The following is an 11424-nucleotide window of genomic DNA, read 5'->3' on the forward strand; positions in this document are numbered from 1 at the left end:
ATTTAAAGTTGCAAATTAATAAATAGTTACTCTTTTACTTAGGAATTATAAATACTAATTCTAGTATACTCCCAGAAGCTGATCTTTTACCTACAATTTATATGTTTTAAAATACCTTATGTCTTTAAAAACTCTTTAAATAAATAAATCTCTCATTTCCCATTTTCGTTGCTCCTTATTAACCATTTAACTTCCCAACCTGCCTGCCTGGGTTTTCATTTTGTATCTTGACACCTTTTGCTTCTGCTTCTTCATAAATCCCTTTCACTCTTCTGTCTAATCTAGTTCTCTATACTGCTCTCCCTTGCAGATACTTGGACACTTTCTAAGGTAGGAGAAGTAACCATTAAAGTTGATTGCATTTATTTTTTGGCTGTAAACAGTTTTTAGATAAAAATGAACTTTTAAAAAAAATTAAGAAAAAAATGTAATTATTTTCAGGATGTTTCTGATATTTTTTAGGAGGAAAGTTTTTTTGCTTTTTATTTATTTATTTTTTAAACAACCTTCCATTTTACTGTTTTTAAATTTTCCATTTCTAGTTGTTGTTCTGTTTCTCTTTCTTTCTTTTTTCCCCCATACCATGTCGATTGTCTCACCCCCAGCTGAGAATTTGAGAGAGAGGAAGAACACATTCCCATGCTCCCTATCATATTGCCCTTGGCAACAGAATAGGTACTAAGATCCCATATGGAGTTTTATGACTTCAGGTAAGGAAGAAGTAATTGGAGCAGATGAATTCTAAAGGAAAAAATGTTTGTATGCAAATGTCATTATTAAGCCCAGGGATCTCCAGACAAGAAACAGCTGATTCCCTCCCCCCTGTGCTAAGGGTGGGGAGGGGGACTCAAGATTCTTATGTCATGGGAGGCCAGGGACAGAGGTCTGGGACAGAGGCAGGATGGGGTCTGGTGGGTTGTTGGGCTGAGACCGAAATTTCACCTGATTTTCGGTCTCAGCCCCATGATTGCACTGGGACCATTTCTAAAGTCTGATGTGTACTATGATCTCAATATGCATTAACGTGCGATTGCTCTAAAAGCTTTGAGTCATATTAATGCTTACTATGATCTGAATATAGTATGTTAAGTCCCTGAGTGGGAAGCAGTGCAACCCAACCAAAAAGATTCTACTCACTTCTGAAACAACCACCTCTAATGGTAAAGATTTGCTTCTTAATGAGTCTGCCTTAAAAAAATTCAGTAGTGAAAGTGTTTTGAAGATTCTAAGGTAATAGAGGATCAGTGTACAGTCAGCAGATGGTAGGAGTAATGATTTTCAGTTGTTACCAGCCTGAGCTAGTAAACTAGATGTGAGAGATTATATACATTATTACCATTAATCTTTAGCTTTCCAGTTCCAGTAAAGATTCTGAATTGTATTCCTTTTGTTACTATCAAACTTTAAATCTAAAATATTATGCTGATGTTTATCAAAGTCTTCATGGCTGTATTAGATCTTTGGCTGATTATGTTTCAGTGCATTTAAGATGCATTTTATATTCCTCTTATCACTAATAGAGTACATTTGTCATTTTTTGAAGTCAACTTGCTAACTTCTATTTATGGACCCATAACATAATTTAGAGATGATCATTATAAATGAGAAGGGATTTGGCATAATGATGGACATGTGCAATTCTTTTTTTTATTTCTACCTACAGTGGGTAGTAGATTTTGGATTATTTCAAAAGTAGTTTTAATTGTGAAGAGAATAAGCCAGTATATTATTATTTTCCTGGTGGCATTCCATGTTAGCATTGATATTTGGTGTTTTCCTTAAATAAGTTTTAACACATTCCAACAATCTGTGCACTTGTACATATCAACTCCTCTGGCTCCTTTTTGTCCTTTTTGCTCACAGTCCTCTACCAGGATTGAACTCTGTTTAACCTAGAGTTCACCTGCAGTATAGGGTTGAAGTTATTTCACATTGGCTACAGTAGGATTTCCTTCCATTTTATCAAGAGGTCTCCATTCCTTTCAGACACAGGACAAAACTGTATAATGTTCTATAGTAGCTTGATGGTGTTTATTATTTTGCTTTCAGTTCCTTCATTATAGCTGTATCTATACAAGATGCTTAGCTGCTCATTAGCATAGGTTACTGCAAAGTAAGCAATGTGAATCTACATGTGCATATGCTTACTACACAGTAAACCTCCCTAATCCTGAATAAAGTTGCTACTTGGAAATGCAGTAGCTCATGTGTAGATGCCTGACTGGGAACAAAATCTGCTCCTGGTCAGCCATCTACCAGAGGGTGGGAAATAGCTCATTTGCCTGCTGCTGGGGTGGGGACTATGCCCCTCTTCCCCAGCAGAAGGGAGCTCCAGAGATCATGATCAGGGAGGTTGGGAGATCTTTATCTCCCAGTTCCAGCTCCACAACTGTGGGGCCAGCACTGGGAGACCCTTATAAGGATCATGGTCATGAAGCTGGTGCTGGGAGACAAGGATCTCACACCACTGGCCTCATGGTTCCAGAGCTGGTGCTGGGAGCTCCTTTGCTAGTAGGGGCAGGGGAGCCTGTTCCTCCCTCAGCTCTGCACTCTTGAAGCTGGGAGGAGAATAAGCCCCCCAGCTTTGGGCTCACAGAGCTGTGCAGGGAACAAATAGCCTAGACTCTGCCCAGCCTGCAGGGCAGGGGCTGCGAACTGTCCTGATCAGGGACAGTTCCTAGCTCCTTTCCCTCATTGAGTGATTGAGGCACAGGGCTTAGAAAGAGCGGCAGGTCCCAGCCCCCTGCCCCAATCTGCCAGTGGGGCAGCTAGCAGTGAGCTACTGTAGAAGCCAGATGCTGGCCTGTGCTGAATAATCTCCATCATAACAGCTAATGTGCATGCGGGCAAGACTAGAGGGCCTGAAGTTTCCAGAAAGCCTGAACTTCTGCCCTCAATGACATCATGACCCAGATACATAAATTAAGATGCTTGGAGCGTGCACAGCCCCCACAGTGATGTAATCACGGTGGAGGGAAAATTATAATAAGTATATCGTGTGGTCAGTTATGAGTGGTCCAGATACAATGGACAAGTGAATGACAGAGCAATTTGAGTGACAACTGGTTGAGAGATGTGATTGACAGGTGGCATGACATGGTCAGCATAAAACCTGTGAGACCCACCACCTCAGTGTGTGACTGGATTTGTGTGGGACTGGGGATGTGTATGTGAGAAACTGAGACAGCACATCACTGAGACTTGGTGTGTGTGCATGTGTGAAAACATGATTGCAATCTTGACTCTTGTGTAGAACAGTGTTTGACTGAAAGTACAGGATGCTTGTGTGAGCTACAAACCCACTTACCCTTGGGATCTTGTCATATAAGAACACACCTGCTTGGTCCACCTGTTCTGCCACATAGGAGGAAGGGTAAAGTATCACACATCCCATGTGACTGAAGTGCTTAGTGCCCAGTATGGTTGGGAAAAGCATAAAATTCCTCAGACAGTGTGACAGAGGCTGCAGCAACAGGCTGTCCTCTGCACTAGGCCTTGGAGCTCTAGGTTGCCACTTAGTGGTGACATGGGGATGGTGGTATTGTCTTCTCTGTAAATACTCTATAAGGTAGCTGGTTTTGTGATTTTGGTTGCTGTTACTATTGTTGATGTTGTGAAACTTATTTTAATACACATTTTGATTAACTTTATTTCTGGAGTCACATATTTATTGGTATATTTGCTCTCCAGGTGGAACTAGGCTGCAAGCCAATACTTGGAGAAGAGTCCCTTTTTGGCCCACCAACTAGGCTAGGTAACAGAGGTCTAAAAACTCTTTGAATTTGTTACTCTGGAGCCCCTGTGAGTCCACTCCCTTCACTTCCACTTCACTACCACTGGTGGATCTGGACAGGGGGCTGGGACCTATCCCACCCCTGTAGCTTTTTCCAAGTCCTCTGCCCCTGATTGGGAAGCTAGGGCCAGGAGCTCCTTGCTGCCAGGACAAGGGAACATTGTCCCTGCCCCAGCAGGAGGCAGTCCCCAAGGCAGGACACGTTTGTCTCTTTGCCCAGTGCTCCCTGCCAGTCCCTGGGGTACCACCTAGAAGGAACCTAGAGCTCCTCCCAGTGATGGCAGAGGCCCATTGCAGGGCTGCAGAAAACAGTGTGGAGAGTAGCAAATCTGTTCCTTAATACCTGCATGTCTAGACACCTGTGTAAAAGTGCTTACTCCGGAGCAGTTCATACCAGAGTAACCTTAGGCCAGATGAAATGCATGTGCTTAATGACATCCAACATCTTATTGGCTTTTTTGGTCACTGCTGCACACCGAGACGATGTTTTTAGAGAACTATCTACAATGACTCCAAGGTCTCTTTTCACAGTCATAAGAGCTAGTCCAGAGTCCAGCATTGTGTATTTATACTTGCAGTTATTTTTCCCCTAGGTACATTACCTTGCACTTACCAATACTGAAGTTCATCTGCCATTTTTTTTGCTCACTCACTAAGCTTGGTGAGATTTTCTGCAGTTCCTTTCCATCAGTTTAGAATTTGACAACCTTAAATAATTTGGTACCATCTGCAAGCTTGGAGATTTCATTGTGTACCCCCATTTCCAGGCCAGTGATAAAAATGTTAAAATAGTGATAGGAATCCTATGGGATTCCAGTTTTGACCTCCCCCTGTCCTGAAAAGTGATCACTTAGCCCTCCCCCTTGCTTCCTATCTTTTAGTCATCTTTCAATCCACAAATGAGCTCTCCCTTTAAATCTATGGCAAAGCATTTTTTTAAAAACTTTTGTTGAGAGATTTTATTGAATACTTTTTGACAGTCCAGATATATTAGGCCAACTGAATCTACCCTGTCCATGTGATTATTAATACCCTTAAATAACTCCAGCAGATTGAAGGTAGGATTTCTCTTTACAAAATCCATGTTGCCTCTTCCCCAGCAGATTGTATTTGTGCACATGACTGCTGATTCTACCAAATTGCAAGGGATGTAACTCATACCTGCTGGTCTGTAGTTCCCGGGATCACCTCTGGAGACCTTTTTGAGTATGGTGTTATATTGATACAGTGGGTTGGCCAGTAACACACCATAGTTTTGCCTGAAATGGAGTCTGTAACACTGGTGTCCCCAACTTGGACTGGGATCACATATCCTCTTGAGTCTGGGTTCTCCTGCCCCACTTCTGAAACATAGGTATAAGTATAGCTGTAGTCCATCTGTTGGCAGTCCTGCAACTGTTTTCCCTTCTCCCCACATGTTAATTGTGCCTCCCTTCACTTTCCTGGGCTGAAGGGAGGACCCAGAAGCTTTATTTTTTAGGGGTGTCATCCAAGGCCCCTCCTCCTGGCTGTGGTCATGACAGTGACTGAGGTAGCAACCTACCGGACCCCTTCCTACAGTCCCAAGGCAGTCCTCATGACCCCAGATTTCTTCAGCCCCACAACTGCCAGTTCTGCAAGGGCACTCAACATTCTCTCTCAGCCCCCATGAAATCTTCTACCCTTCAGGTGGCTTCCTCCAAACTAGTCACCCAGAGCACTTTCATGTCTCATGTACCCTGGGGCTGCTGGTAGGTCTTCACTACTTGCTCCAAAAAATTTTGGGAAGGACCCTACCCTCCAATCTCAGGGAACCCAGCAACTCACCAGCATAGATGGGGATCCATCTGATATCCAGTTGCTTCTACAGGAACTCCTGCTGTTGCTGTTCTCTCTGGAACTGCTGCATTTGCTGCTGCTGTTCTGTCAGGAACTGGTGCTGCTGGATTTGGACTTTCTGGAACTGTTTATGCAGCCCCACCAGCCATTTTAGCAGAGCTCCTATCCCCATGGCTTAGTTTTTAGCTTGCGTACATAATCCATGACCTGTCATGGCTTTTTTCCAGTAGCACACCATAGTCTTTATTTTCCCTGCAGTAAACTTATACCCACAAGAAGCAAACATAAAGCATGAATAAAACAAGCTAACACATAAACAATAAATGACAAACACCAAACCCTGTGGTCTTTTTCAGAGTACCTTGGCTCAGTGCTGAAGCCTATAGCCATACAAATTTCCCTCTGTACCCTCAGCTCCCTTCCCTGGGAGCTTTTAACATCCTCTGGGCCAGGCCATTATTCTTATCAACTGGCCCAGTCCTCCTAGGCCAGCCTGCAATCACCTTCCTATAACTTGCAGCTGAGCTGCAAGCCCTGAAATACACAGCATGTTACAGTCGGCAACCTACCTATCCTCTGTCACGGAGGCTGTTTGAAGTGATAGTTTACATACTATTGTCAGCAGTTCCATAATTTCACCTTTGAGATCCTTCAGAACTCTCAGGTGAATGACATCAGTTTATGGTGACTTATTAGTTTAGTTTATAGATGTGTTGTTAAACTTCCTCTGATGAAGCTTCAGTGTGATGCAACTCTTCAAGCCCATCTACTAGAAAGGATTGATCTGGCATGGGAATTTCCAGTTCCTTCTGCTTCTTTACTATGCCTCATCACCCCTGAGTGCACTTTTTATACCTTGGTCATGTAATGGTCCCACCAATGCTCTATTTGGCTTCCTACTTTTGATTTATTTAAAAGATTTTTATGATTATAAATACTTATTGCAGAAGCACACCTTCAGGTGCTTGCCACTTTAAGGGCTTGAGCAGGTTGTGAGGCAGCCTGCAGGTGGTGGCAAGGCTAATCATGTGGTCACATAACAGCCAAGAGGCTGCCTGATTGGAGCAGGGCTGAGGAGCCTCAGTACAAGAGCTGGCTGTGAGAAGCAAAGCCAGCAGTTGCTGCTGGCATGCCCAGTGGGAGATCTCCTGCTGCCAGGAATATTCTGAAGGTCAGAGTAGGAACTATGTGGAAGGAGGAGCTTCATAGGGACCCAGTGGGGTTCCCCGCCCCAAGGAAGTGGATGTAGGCCTGGAAATGAGGAGAGGCCAGGTACTTCTAGACCTATAGAAGGCACAGGCCAGCATAGGAAAGGGCTTAGAACTTGTGGGCCTACTAAGGGGCTAGCTAAGCCCTGTATTAGAACTGGGGGTGACTGAGGACAGGGGCTCAGATGATCCCAGTGGATTGAAGGGCTGCTTGATATAAGGCAGGTGGGGCACCAGGCAAGCTCATTGAGAGAGGACTGCTTTAAGGTGGGGCCCAGAGGTGGACCTCTGCTGAGTATGAAGGTCAGCTGCTTCCAGACTGATCCTTGGAATTTCAACTGGTCAATGCAAGGGGGCCAGAGCCAACAGACAAAAGGGCAAATAAGGCCACTGCAAGGGGCAAGCCAGGGCTTCAGAGAGCTAGTGGCACCCCAACTGGTCTAGAGGCAGGGCCAGAGCCTGAAAGAGGCTGAAGGTCCCCTTAATGGGAGAGACATGCCAAGATAGGATACATGGTCAACTGGTCAGCACACTGAAATGATGGAGACTGAAGCCCAATCTTCTGATGGGAAGAATCTTATAAGGTGGTCTCAGTGAGTTGGGGCCAGTGAATGAGGGTATGTGATGTGGTGGAGGCTGTAATAAAGTGTCCAGAAATGAGCAACCCAGATGGAAGAACATCTAGCAGCCCAGTGAAGGAAAGAAATACCAAGGCAGGTAGGCCTGTATTGGTCCTAGGGAATGACCTAGAACTATACCCTGTTGGGGTTGGATGGTGTGCTGGGGCTGCCTGTGGCAGGGCAGTCTCCAGGAAGTGCCACATTAGTGCCTCCCTTGTGGAAGGCAAGTATGGGGTGCCAGAAAGCCTCTACCTCCATTGCCTTGCGGGTGACTCTGTGGAGGGAAAAGGCTAGGGTAGTACACCCTGAGAGAAAAGCACCAGGCTTGGGTGACAACACAGGGGCCAGGAAGGCCCAAGGCCCAGTACCTTAATAAGAGCAAGGCCTAGTGGAGAGGCTGAGAGTGAGGTCCAGGTATGTTGACAGACACCTGAGGCCCAAGGGGCACAAAGCCAAGAAGCCCCAGTGAGGGAGTAGAGTGTGAGAGGCAAGGAGCCCAGTGAGAGGGCAGAGTAGAAGCTGCAGACAGGGGCATGTGCTCCAGGCACATCTAAGGACACCTGAGGCCAAGTTGGGCCAGAGGCCAGGCCAAGGTATGTCCATGGATGCCTGAAGCCAAGTTTGGGCCAGAGGCTGAGTATGGGGAAGTCATTTTGGATACCATCTGTAAGGCATGGGACATGGTAAAGGGGAGGTCGGAGCCCAGTATTATGCCATTGGCATCAGGGCATTAAATGGGCAGCCTCTCACCTACAAACAACCATTAAAATACAAGAAAGGCATGGCAGGAAATCATACAAGTGGACTGCCCTAGACAGGTGGGTGAGGCAACATTGTGACTGGCCCCAGGGATGGCCCCCTGTCACACTTACAAAAATACTACTTTACAGTATTCAAGAGAACTGAATTTGGATCTTCAGGGGTATTAAAAGTTTCTATTTCAACTGATGAAGCTTTAAACAAAAACAGTATATAATAGGTAGGTTAGACAGGCATATTTTGTATAATGTTCTTTGGAAATATTAAGCATAAATGTCTGTCTGTTGACATTAATCAACACTAGGACCAGATCCAGACATGCAAACACATGTTCTTTGTGGTGCTGCAAGCAAAGGTGCAAGCTAACATGATTTCCAGTACAGGAGCAAAATTTGCTACTGGGAAATCCTTGTAGCATAAAAATCAAACAAACAAACAAAAATGCTGCAGAAAAATCAGCATGGCCTACACCACAGGAGCTTTTGCCAGTAGACATGGAGGCTCAGTCCTCCAGGGACATACTTTGGCTTCTGGTCAGAACATCTCCTCTCCTTCAGTCATGTCTCAGCTCCTCCATTCTGGAAACTAGGCAAAGTAGGGAAACGGCAGTTATCCTGAAGTGAGTCATTTGCCCTGCACCAAAGTGCATGTGCAGGGATGTGAGCAGTAGTGAAAAGTAGCTACTATTTTTTCAACTGCAAGCTCATGCCCTGCATGTAGAGATGCACCCTATTAGCAAACGTCATGAAATTTTAAATGTTCTTTTCAATTATAAAGCAGAAAAGAGAAAAAAGTAACTTAGCTCCAGACTAGTGTTAGTCAGTAAAGAAAACTGCTGACATTCTAATTTTCCAGTAGCCAGGGGCCTGATCCAAAGCCTATTAAATCCAATAGAAATATTTCATTTACTTCAGTAGGCATCATTCAAGTCTCTAGAACAATTTGGACATAAATTCAATCAATTGGCTCTATCAATTATTCAAGAGTTAAGAACGTATTTAGGATTATGGCGAGAGTACATCACTCTGAATGCTTTTAAATTCACACCGTCAGTGTTGTTATGTACTGCATCTATTGTCACAATAGCATAGAATGCCTTTTGTGTAGTGATTAATGCAGCTTACTTTGGGAAATAATGTACCACCTGAACAGCCCCTAGTCTTTCAAATTAATTACTTTAGATTTTTCTGTAGCTTTAGCAGTGAAGCAGGAGACCCATGGTAACCTTGTAAGTGCAGTCTAGTAAAAAATGAGGAAAACAAAATCCCAACAGGTAAAGGGCAATTCAATATTGGCTTCAAAGGTCACTGTCTAAACTTGTTGTCACTGTTAGATCTATGTTTGTAAGTGTGAATCCTGAGTCAGCCTGAATAGTAGTTAGTAAACTGGAACAAATTTCTCATTTGAGCATCATGGCTTTAACTGACCTTTCATGTGCACATCTTGGTCATGTGGACAATTAGTTAGGCACAATGACTGGCATCAGTGCACAACTACTTGGAAAAAAATGACAGCAGTTCTCCAAATTGACTTAAAGTTAAAGATTGTTCCCATTCTGTAATACCTAGGTTAATAAAACACCCGTGAAAAATTGATGTCTTTATAAATTATTTCTAAAAATTAGTGTAGGATACTTTATATTATCCTGAAAGCTTGCTAAGAAAAAAACATCAGGCCAACTAAATAGTTGGCCTAATAAAAGATATCAGATTTACTTGTCTGCCTAAGAGAAAGGGAATGGAATTCTGGCACCAGGGCTTTCTGTCTGACATACTCCCCTGAAACTGCAGACTCTAGAAGCCCAGATTTATGGGTTATGAACCTTGGAACTAGTGGACATGTCTAGACATGCTATTAGTAAGCAGTAATGCATTCCAGCATGGTTTATTGCTTCCATGTGCTGTGTTTATATTGTGTTCTCAGTTACACATGTATTGAGACAGGTTGGAGCAGCCTTGGGTGGCAGGGGGCTCAGAGGGTCAGCCAGCCAGCTTGGGGCTGCTGCTGTTGGCATTGGGTTTATGAACCCATATACCTTGTTCCAGGTGGACCCAAACCCTCAGAATGACTCTCACTTCTCCGTTTGATAATAGGCAAATTTTATTGATACACAGTGATAGTAAATAAGAACAATGTAGGCAACGCAAACAAAATAACCCATCCCAATTCTATATCTACAAGTCATAGAACTGTCACAGAGGGAAGCCAGTACACAAGTTTTACCCTGAGGTTCTTTCTTGAATGTCAGATGTCAGATGTTGAGGGCTGAGACCTCCCCTTCCCCAGTGGAATGGGTGACATGGGCTAGTGAAGTGCATGATGGTCTTGGGTTCCCCTCTTGGGGACCTTTTGCTTCTCTGAAATCCCTCGTTTTGTATCCCTTTTTCATCTGATGACTGTTCATCTTGGGGCATCATTGACTGGTTTCTCTCTGGTCGTAATACTATCCATGCTCGGGTTCTGTCAGCATATTCCTTTGTTTCACAAACCCTTCACATGCACACATACTCATTTAGTTGTTTACTGGGTGTCATGGTATGGGGTCCCCAGGGATGGCCATGGTACCCCTAGGGCTCCATGACATGCCAATTTTGCCCAGTGGGCACCTTTTTTCTTGTCTGCCACATCTTGTTTTCTAAGTTTCCACATCTGGTTTTCTGTCTGGCTCTTACAGCCCTTTCCTTAGGCAGCTTCTGCTCTTAAAGGAACAGACATCTTAGTGCCCTGAGACACACCTCTCCCCTTACAACTCAAACTCACCAGGGTGGGTCTTCACTCTTTGTCACTACATATCCTTCTCCTTAGGCTTCTCGTGTTCTTGCTTCTGCCACCTGACAACTCTGGAACATGGAGGCAGAGGTTTTCAGGTGCTTCCTACTCACCTTTTCCCCAAGGATGCACCATGTGGGATTTGATGGGAGTTACCCCACCACAGGTAGTCCCCCCACATTAGCCAACCTTGTGGAATTTCAGTTGGTTGAACTTCCTTCCTTCTAGGATCAATGAAGTCCTACATTATCCTCTCTGGGACTTTCCCCGCTATGTTTACTCTCTTTCAATCAGAACCCTCAAGTGGGATAGCTGGAACCTTCTCTCTCCTCCCAAGAGAGCTCTCCTCTATCTTTTGGGATGCCTTCTCCCCCTCATCTTGGGCTCATTTCTGTTCAACTACTACATGCCCTGGTCTTCTTCTCAGGACCAGTTGTGGGGTTTCTTGTTTCCCTAT

General features: G+C 44.2%; 1 long non-coding RNA gene across 1 annotated transcript in view; it reads right to left on the reverse strand.

Annotated features, from left to right (window-relative positions):
• Positions 1–227: 227 nt before the first annotated feature.
• Positions 228–11424, reverse strand: part of LOC109312441 — a 23385-nt gene continuing 12188 nt past the window's right edge. The window contains exon 3 of the long non-coding RNA XR_002101815.1: positions 228–240. This is a non-coding gene — a long non-coding RNA (uncharacterized LOC109312441). The remainder of the gene's footprint in view (positions 241–11424) is intronic.

This window comes from Crocodylus porosus, unplaced genomic scaffold (genome assembly GCF_001723895.1).
Source record: "Crocodylus porosus isolate Cpor-Errol unplaced genomic scaffold, CroPor_comp1, whole genome shotgun sequence".
Lineage (NCBI taxonomy): Eukaryota > Metazoa > Chordata > Crocodylia > Crocodylidae > Crocodylus > Crocodylus porosus.